We start from the raw sequence: 10,875 nt of genomic DNA on the forward strand, positions 1-10,875 counted from the left end.
CCTAACCATGAATATGGGAGTTCTTTCCATCTTCTGAGATCTTCAATTTCTTAGTTCAATTTTTATAGTTTTAACTGTAGAAGTCTTTCACCTCCTTGGTTAGATTTATTCCTAGGTATTGCAACCCTTGACTTTCTAAGTCTGGTTTATTTCACTTAGCTTCGGGTTCTCTGGTTTCATCCATTTACCAGCAAATGCCATAAATTCATTTTTATTTATGGCTGAGTAAAACTCCATTGTGTATATATACCGCATTCTCTTTATCCATTACTCTGATGTTAGATACCTGAGTTGGTTCCATAACTTGAATATTGTGAATTGCAGTGCTATAAACATTGATCTGACTGTATCACTATAGGATGCTGATTTTAGTGCTTTTAGATAAATACCAAGGAGTGGGATAGCTAGATCATATGGTGGTTCCATTCTTAGACCTTTGAGGAATCTTCATACTGCTTTCCAAAGTGGTTGTATTAATTTGCAGTTGACCAACAATGTGTGAGTGTACTATTTTCCCACATCCTCACCTGCATGTATTATTTATATTATTGATAATTTCCATTCTAAATGGAGAGAGATGGAATCTCAATGTAGTTTTAATTTACAGATGGATGGCATTTCAATGTAGTTTTAATTTGCATTTCCCTGATTGCTAGAGATGTTGAACATATTTTCATGTATTTGTTGGCCATTTGCATTTCTTCTTTTGAGAAAGGTGTGTTTAGTTCTTTTGCTCATTTCTTGATTGAGTCACTTGGGTTTTGGGGGAGTTAAGTATTTTGAGTTCTATATATTTTGGAGAGGTAGTTAAAAGATTTTCTCCCATTCTTTAGGCTCTCTCTTCACAGTCTTACTTGTTTCCTTTGCTGTGCAGAAACTTTTAAATTTTATGCCATCCCACTTATTTTCTTGGCTTTATTTCTTGAGCTTTAGGCATTTTGTTAAGGACGTTGGTGCATATGCCAATATGTTGGAGTGTTGAACTCACGTTTTCTTCTAGTAATTGCAAAGTTCCTGTCTATTTCCTAGGTGTGTGATCCACTTTGAGGTGACTTTTGTTCAGGTTGAAAGATAAGGATCTAATTTCATTCTTCTATATATGGATACCCACCTTTCCTTACACCATTTGTTTAAAGACTATCTTTTCTCCAACAATGTTGGACACCTTTGTCAAGTATCAGAAGATTGTATCTATGTGGGTTTTTCTCTGTATCTTCTATTCTATCAGGCTTTATGTCTGTTTTGATGATAATACCATACTGTTTTTGATATTATAGCTCTGTAGGATAATTTTACACCAGGAATTGTGATGCCTCAAGCATCGCTCAGTATTGCTTTGGTTCCTCTGGGTCTTTTATTCTTCCAGGTGAATCTTAGGATTGTGTTTTCTAGTTCTGTGAAGAATGTCATTGCTATATTGATGGGGATTGCATTGAACCCATATAATGCTTTTGGTAATATGGTCATTTTGATAATATTAATTCTGCCTATCCAAGAACCTGGACATTCTTTCCATTTTCTAAGGTCTTCTTTAATGTCTTTCCTCAATGATCTATAGTTTTCATTGAGGAGTTTTTTCACCTTCTTTGTTAGATTTATTCCCAAGTATTTTGTTGAGGTTATTGTGCATGGGATAGTTTTCCTGATTTCGTACTCAGCAGATTAATTATTGGAATATAGGAAAGCTATTGATTCTTGTATGTTGGTCTTGTGTCCTGCTACTTAGTTGAATTTATCAGTCTAGAAGTCTTTGGGTGGAGTGGTGGAGTTTTTTGGGGTCATTTAGATATAGAATCATGTCATCAGCAAACAGAGATTAATTGTCTTGTTCATTTCCTATTTGTATCACTTCAATTTCCTCCTCTTGTGTGATTGCTCAACCCTTATTTTAAAGAACAAGTTTTCAGTTTTTCTCTATTCAGTATAATTTTGGCTTTGGGTTTGTCCTATAGAGCTTTAATAATCTTGAGGTAAATTCCTTTTATCCCTAGTTTCTTCCAAGTTGTTTTTATTTATTTATTTTTTTGTAGCAGGTATTGAACTCAGGGGCACTCGACCACTGAGCCACATCCCCAGCCCTACTTTATATTTTATTTAGAGACAGGGTCTCACTGAGTTGCTTAGTGCCTCACTTTTGCCGAGGCTGGCTTTGAACTCTTGATCCTCTTGTTTCAGCTTCCCAAGCTGCTGGGATTATAGTCATGTGCCATTGCATGTGGCCAGAGGTTTTTTGTTTTTGTTTTTGTTTTTGTTTTATCATGAATGGGTGCTGGATTTTGTCAGAGGTTTTTTCTGCATCTATTGAGATGGTCATGTGATTCTTTTCTTTTTAAAGATTTTAACCTTTATTTTATTTGTTTGCTTTTTTTTTTATGTGTTACTAAGGATCAAATCCAGGGCCTCACCCATGCTAAGCATACCCAATACCACCAAGCTATGACCCTAGTCTGATCATGTGATTCTTGTCCTTAATTTATTTATGTGGTGAATTACATCTATTGATTTGCATTTGTTGAACCAACCTTGCATCCCTAGAATGAAACCCACTTGGTCATGGTATACTATCTTCTTGATGTGTTCTTTAATGTGGTTTGCTAATATTTCATTAAGGATTTTTGCATCTATGTTCCTCAGTGAAATTGATCCATAGTTGTGACTCCTTGTTGTGTCTTTGTCTTGTTTTGGTATCAGAATAATCCTGGCTTCATAGAATAAATTTTCAAATGTTCCTTCCCTTTGTATTCCATGGGACAATTTGTGGATGATTGGCATTAGTTCCTCCTTAAAAGTTTGGTAGAGGGGCTGAAGTTGTGGCTCAGTGGTAGAGTACTTACCTGGCATGTGTGAGGCCCTGGGTTTGATCCTCAGCACTGCATATAAATAAATAAATAAATAAATAAATAAAATAAAAAGATCCATTGACAACTAAAAAAAAAAAAGATTAAAAGGTCCATTGACAACTAAAAACAAAAGTTTGGTAGAACTAGGCTGAGAATTTATCTGGCCTGGGATTTTCTTTGTTGGAAAGGTTTTAATTGCTGTTTCAATCTTCATAGTTTGGTATTGTTCTGTTAAGGTTATCTGTGTCCTCATGGTTCAATTTGGGCAGGTTGTATATATGTGTCTAGAAATTTGTCAATATCTTCTAGGAATTCCTGTTTATTGCAGTATACATTTTCAAAATAGTTTCTAATAATCCTCTGGATTTCAGAAATGTTTGTGGTGATATCTTTTCTTTGATCTTGAAATTTATTGATTTGGTTCTTCTCTCTCTAGTTACTTTGGCTAAGGGTTTTTTAATCTTGTTTATTTTTTCTATGAACCAATTCTTCATTTGTTGCATTGATATTTCATACTATTTTTTCTTATCCTAAATTTTATTAATTTCACCTCTGATCTCAACTATTTCCTGATTTCTTATATTACTGATTTTGGGATTAGTTTATTCTTTCTTTGCTAGGACCTTGGAGTGTAACACTATATTTTTTATTTCAAGTATTCCTATTTCTTTTAGTGCAGGCACTCAGTGCTATACACTTCCCTCTGAGAACTGCCTTCATACTGTCCCAAAGATTTTTAATATGTCGTTTATCTGTTCACATTTGTTCTTTTTTAAAAATTTCTCCCCTGATTTCTTCTATGACCCATTTTACATTCAAAAGTTTATTATTTAATCTCCAGGTATGAAAATGATTTTGGTTTTTCTCTTGTTATTGATTTCTAATTTCATTCCATTCTGATCTGATAGGATGCAAGGAGTTATCTCTGTTTTTTGGTGCTTGATAAAACTTGCTTTGTGTCCTATAATATGGTCTATTTTAGAGAATGTTCCAGGTGCTGCTGAAAACAAAGTGAATTCACTTATTTATGGATGAAATATTCTATATATGTCTGTTAGGTACATTTGATTAATAGCAGTTTTTAGTTTTGAGGTGTCTTAGTTTATGTCTGGATGACCTATGTATTGGTAAGAGAGGCGTGTTGAAATCACCCAGTATTATTGTGCCGTGGTCATTTTGATTCTTTAAATTGAGTAGGGTTTGTTTCATGTAGTAAGTACACCATTGTTAGGTGCATAAATATTTATAATCTTGTAGTTTGAAGTGACCTTCTTTGTTTCTTCAGATTAACTTTGTCTTGGAGTCTATGTTTCAGATATGAGAACAGCAACTCCTGCTTGCTTTGGTCTCCATTTACATGGTATACCTTTTCTCATCCCTTCACCTTCAGGGGGACATTTTTGTCTGTAAATTGAATTGCTTATAAACAGTATATTGTTGTATTGTTAGTTGTGTATTGTTATTGGATCAATTCTGCAAACATATGTCTTTTTTTTTTAAATAGATGTTCCATTTTGGTTTTACATTTTTCAGCAAACGTGTGATGATACAGTTTGTATCTGAGGCCTGAGAATCTGTCTTATTATTTTCTTTATATTATATAAATATAATGAGTATAAAAGAAGTGTTGAATTTATTAGGGTTGTTTTATGAATGATGAAAAAATTCTTTTGGATTAAATTGTATACCTTAAAATAAGAATCTTGAAGCCAATGGGGTTCAAATATATCATTATTGGAGAATATGTTTAAATCCGTGCATCCATAGTCCAAATTTAAGAAACACATGCAGACACCCAAATGTAGAAATCATTCAATATAATACAACAACACTATGCAGATAGTGATGTTTTCATTCAACAAAGATTTACTGATAGTCTACTGTATCTGAGCATTCTTCAGTATAATTTATGTTGTTGGATTGGAGGGTTTACACTATTTGCATTCACTGATATTGTAGAGAGATTTTGTTTATTTGCTGTTAATTTTGATTTGTTTCTGATGCTTCATTCAGAGTTGATTCTCCTTCCATTGACTATTCTAGTGAGAGTCATTCATACTTTGGCTATGAATTTTGTATTTTATTTCTTCTTATGAAATAGCTCATTAAACAACATTGGTAGTGCTGGCTTAGTGGTTTTGATTTTTTTCTTTTTAAAAAAATTTTAAATGTTTTAATTAGTTATACATGGCAATAGAATGCACTTCAGTACGTCATATAAAATGGAGTATAATTTCTCATTTTTCTAGCTATTTATAAGGTATAATCCAACCAGTCTAGTTATATGTGTACATAGTGTAATAATATCTAATTCATTCTACTATCCTTTCTGTCCCTGTAACCCTCCCTTCACTCACCTCTACCTAATCTAAAGTAACTCTATTCTTCCCAACCCCTTCCCTGCAATGTGAATTAGCATCTGCATATCAGAGAAAACATTCGGCATTTGGTTTTTTGGAATTGTCTTATTTCGCTTAGCACAATATTCTCTAGCTGGTTTTGATTCTTTTAGTTTCTGCTTATCATGGAAAGTTTTTATTTAGCAACACTGGTTGGAACCTGTTGTCTTTCAGGGCTTGATATATATTATTCCAAGCCCTCCTGGCTTTTAGGATTTGGGGCAAGAAATCAGTAGAAATTCTAATTGCTTACCTCTAAATGTGACCTGTCATTTTTCTCTTATGGCTTTAGAATTCTATCCTTGTTCTATATATTAGGCATTTTAATTATAATGGGTCTTGTAGAGGATCTTTCAAATATCTTGTCCACTTGAAGTTCTAAATAACTCTCGTGTTTGGATTTTTATCTTATTTCTGAGGTTTGGAACATTTTTTGATGTTATTTTGTTGAATAGCTTGTGTATTCCTTTAGTTTGTATTTGGTGCCTTCATCTATGCCAATGATTCTTAGATTTGGTCTCTTAATGGTGTCCCTGATTTCTTGAATACTCTGACCATGATCTCTAAACACATTTTCTGTATTGCTGACTTCATTTTCAATATGATATAGTTTGTATTTGAGACCTGAGAATCTGTCTTTGCAGTGGTTTAATCTATTGGTGATTCTTTCAACTGAATTTTTAATTTGATACATTGAGTCACTTTCAGAATTTCGGTTTTGTTTTACTTCATAATCCCCATCTCTTTACTGAATTGTTCTTTCACTTCTTGTTTAGTTTTAGTTTGTTCCTTAGATCATCTTTTACTTCAGTGAGCAGTTTACCTATCTAAATTAACTATTCTAAGTTCTTTTTCTGGCATTTCCTCCACTGTGGTGTCAGTGGGGTCAGTTGTGTTGTGAGCTATTTGGGGCAGCTTGTTTCCTTGATTTTTCACATTGATGGTATGTCTACCTATCTTCTTTAGGGTAATTATCTCTTCTACATTTACATGAGGGACTTTTAAGGGGGCTTCATTTTCTCTGCTGTGTGCTGCTTTGACATATGTCTCGGTGTCAACATTTTCACTCAATTTGAACTCACCACTCTGTCTGGTCTCTAATACCACATTGAGAGAAGATACTAATCCCCAGTAATTATGACCATTTCAGAACAAGACTTATATTAGTCAAAAGTTAAAGAACAAAAATTATTAAAAATGTTCTTTAACACCATGCTCATTGAGTGGTATATTGGAGTGATTTTCTTGAATTGGTTGAGAAATTAGATAATAAGCAAAGTAAAATTGCTTTTATAGTACATTTGGCTCTTTAGTCAGCTGTTCTTCCTCTTTTTTGGCTCTGGCCTGTGAAGGAATGGAGAGTTACCATTTTCTGGGAGCCAGTTTATTTATTTATTTATTATTCTTGGTCAGGTTTTTGAAGTAGGGTATTTCTTTCTGGGGTTTCAGTTACTGTGCAGTTTGTTTGTTCTCAGCTCTGACCCAAAGGGTTGAACTTGTTAGGGTTCTACCCATGTACTATTAACTGGACAGCTCTTATACATCCAAATTTCTGGGTGTCTCAGATCATGTGCTCAGGAGGAGATCAGAATGTGCCAGTCTATCCTCCAGCCCTTTCTAGGCTTGGAAGAGGTGACTCAGGGCTCATATGATGTGGTCTAGATCTAATTGGTCTCAGTCCCCCTCCCTCCTAGTGTCAGCCAGGTTCCTAATTTCGGAGCTCAGATCTTCTGTTTCAGGTGATTGTGTTCTTTGCTCTTCTCAGCTTTGCAGACTCAATTCTCCAGTACAAAGATGCTGTTTTGATTCACTCTTGGTAACTTCTATGATAGTGTGACTTCCTCTGAACCACCCCATTCCATTCCACAAAGGGGTAAAGTATGCAGTTCAAAAGAATGTTAAAAAATAGTGTTCGTTAAGAGTAAAGACGTTGGGGTGTGAGGGCATAAGGAAGTTTGTAATACTCAAAAGGCGAGAGGAGATAAAGTGGAAGCAAGATCCTGCATGAAAGTCCTACAGAGGAGGAAGTGAAGAAGTAGAAGAGAGAGAGAGAGAGAGAGAGAGAGAGAGAGAGAGAGAGAGAGAATGAGTTATTTTGCTATTAGAGGATGAGGTGAGGAAAGTAAGAGTAACAGAACATGTCAACTATACCAACCCCCAATATTAAACAACAAAACAAAAAAATTAAAAACCAACAATCCCCCCAAAACACCAAAAGTAAAATACCAAAAACAAACAAACAAACAAAAAATAGTGACTACTTTTAGAAAAAACAGAACAAAATACTAACAAATTATTGAATGGGGGGAAAAACTCAGAAACACATGTGTATATGTACGTACACAAGCCAATCATCAAATATAGCAAGAATAACAACTAAAACATATCAATAAAAATAATAAGAAAAAAACTGTGTTAAAAATACTTAGATTTTTACATGGAGCTAGCTGATCTTGAGTGTTTTATATCCTGTCCCTAATTGTCCGTTTTCCCTTAGTTCTTAGGCTATGCATCTTAGGGGATACCAGGGCTGGGTGATATTAACCCAACCCCCTTTTGTGATTTTTTTGTACCACTCTGCCTGCTGATATAGACAGGAAGTGTCACTGTTTGAAATGACTCTTAGTTTCTTGTCTCACCAGTACAGGGGTATGGAAGTTGGAGGTAACTTCTGTTGTATAAATGTTTTAGATCTCTGCTCTTGCTGGTTAGAAGTGGTGCAAAGATATTTTTGGGAAATTCTGGCTGCTGGGGTCAAGCTCTAAATGGCATTTTGTACTTTTGTTTGGGGATGTAGTCTGCAGGGATTAAATTCTTGCATGCCCAGGGTTTAGTAGATGTTGATCTCATCTGGGCATATAGTGTCTCCCCAGAGTTTGAATCATAGGGCATCATGACAGACCTCTTTTTTTTTTTTTTTTTTTTTTTTTTTTTTTTTGCGGTGCTAGGGATCGAACCCAGGGCCTTGTGTTTGCAAGGCGAGCACTCTACCGACTGACCTATCTCCCCAGCCCCATGACAGACCTCTTTGGGTAGATGGTGCACAGCAGGTTTCCTGTGGCCTGCCCACCACCCAAATATGAATATCCAAGTCTCCAACTCTGAATGTAATTGCCCACCTGATCAGTTTCTCCTGATCCTTTTCAGCTGGTCATTTGTGTCACAGAGCTCAAAAAGAAATTGGGCTGCACTCTCCTGTCCCTGGTGTATTCACATCCACCTGGCCAGTTTCCCCTCTCCTTTCTGCATGCTATAGGGCTCAAAGGGAAAGCAGGTTGTAATTCCCTCTGTACCCCCTTTTTTTTCTTTTTAAATAACTGTCTTGGGATCCTGGTTTGCTAGGTGCACTTTATATCACACAGTAAGCAATGGCTGAGGCTGAGTTGAAGTATTTGCTAAGGACCCCAGGTTCCTGTAGGAACATGATTCAGCATAAACTCTTTGAGCTGAATCTCCACCTCAGGTCTTTAGTTAGAAGTTGAGTTTGACCTTTTGTGTGCCAAATTTGTCCACATTCCTTTGTGTTGCCCCTTTGGGGTGACACAAACCCCATTGCCTGCCAGGTTCCAGTGCATTTCCTCATATCCTGTGTTTACTATACCAGAGTCTCTGGGCTTCTTCAAATTTCTGACAGATAAATAATGATTAAAAATGGTTTTGTTCAGACACACACCTGTCATTCAAATTCCAAACAGCAGAGCAAGTGGGAAGTGCCTCTTTCCTCTACTCCACCATCTTGTGATTACCTGCTCACATACCTCTGTCACGTTACTCCTTTCTCCCTGCCCTCTCAGCTGATTGCTCTGCCCCTTTTACCTGTCAAAGTTGCCTCACTGGAAGGGAAAAAGCACCAATAGGTAAGCAAGAGGAACATCCCTTGCCAGAGAATAAGTCCCCAACTCTGGGAAGTTTATGTCTCCATGTGGGGTACCCTTTGCATGCAAATATGATGATGTAGGGGACAGGAATTCTGTATAAGCATCTTTGTTCCTGAGAAAAAGACAGGCATGGTCCTTGGATGAACAGAATGTCAAGTATAAAGTTTCATTAGCATTTTTACTCTTTCCTACAAATGTGTGGATACTTTGTATGAATTAGGCAATGGTGTTGAGTCACATATAACAGATAAATCACAGGTGCGAGCGAACACAGAGGTGGTCATTAGGAGAACACTGAATTAAAGGGATGTGTGCCTGGGTAGAACTTCCTATTGAAAGAGAGAAATTGGGAAGAACTGAATTGGGAAAATGAGAACATTCTTAGTCTCCCCCTGGGTGTATCTTTCTCCTCTGTATGGCACATTTGGCAGTGAGTTGTCTTCACAGAGGAACATGTGAAACAAGGTTGTCAATGAGAACATCTTGAGCAGAGGCTCACAGGAACCCAAGGCCTGTGTGAATGCTGGCAGCAACAGATCAGTATTTGCTGAATCAGCGTCACGATGGTTTTGAAGAACCTCACTCCTGTGAGTAGGAGGATTCAGCATTGCTTCTCACGGTATTGTAGGTTGGTTGGGTCATTCTGCCTGTCCAGTCAGAGCTCATTCCTAAGGCTACATCCATGAGGCAGCTGCATCAGGGCCCAGGATGTCCCAGATGGCCTTCATCCAAGATGAGTGGTTACCTGGTGTATAGGTAGGGGTGCCTTGGTTTCCCTCCAAAGGCCTCTCATCCTCCCCTGGGCAGAGCTGGTGGTCTCAGGACAGTGTCCAGGTGGGGGAAAGCAGAAGCTGCCAGGACTTTTATCACCTCAATTCAGAAGTTGCTCAACTTGCCTTCTACCATATTCTGTTGTCCAAAGTAAGTCAACAGGCCTGCTCAGATTCACTAAGGTTGGGGAAGAGAATTCCATTTTTTTGGTGGGTAGAGAGTCAGCCATGTTTTGTAATTGCACACAAATTATTTACACACCGAGATCCGCACCCATCTAAAGGATGTTGAGGGGCACTGGGCCGGTGAGCCAGGCCTGGCCTGGGGACTCAGCAGTCTGCGCACGTGGTCCGCGCATGAGTCCAAGTGCGACCCCGCGCGGGGGCGCAACAGAGGGCTGGCAGGCCCATGGCGTCCCTGAGCGACCGCGGTGGCACGGGCGGCTTCCTGAGCCTCCTGTTGTGGCTTCAGCTCCTCAGGCCTCTGCTCAGTGAGGCCTCAGGGGGTGTGGCCAGGCCGAGCTATCCCGGAGAGCATGGGTGGCAGTCAGGTGCTGGGGGACAGGCAGGAGCCCGGGAAGCGACCCAGACTGGCGCCCAGTGCTGTCTTCTTTTTCAGGTGGGGGTTACAGAGCCCAGGAAGAGTCCTCAGTGGCCATGGCAGGCTCAGAGGCCCCAGCTCCTTCCAGACACCTGAAACTCCCAAAGAGTCCAGATCCAGCTGTAGCCCCCTCAACTCCGACCCCAGCAGGGGCCCCAGGATCTGGGGCTACTTCAGAGTCCACCGTGGGACCATTCTTGCAATCCAGTGGCGCTTCTAATCCATTTGGAGATGTGCTTCCTTCAGGTAACTTCTGGTGCCAGGACTGTACCAGCCTGCCTGGGAGGTGAAAGGGAGCACAGCCAGGCTGGGGAGGATGGAGTCAGATCTTGTCCTGAGAGTGGGAGAGAGAGGACCTCCATCTGCCTTGTGTGCCGGTGGTCATGG

The sequence above is a fragment of the Sciurus carolinensis genome, chromosome 17 (assembly GCF_902686445.1).
Source record: "Sciurus carolinensis chromosome 17, mSciCar1.2, whole genome shotgun sequence".
Lineage (NCBI taxonomy): Eukaryota > Metazoa > Chordata > Mammalia > Rodentia > Sciuridae > Sciurus > Sciurus carolinensis.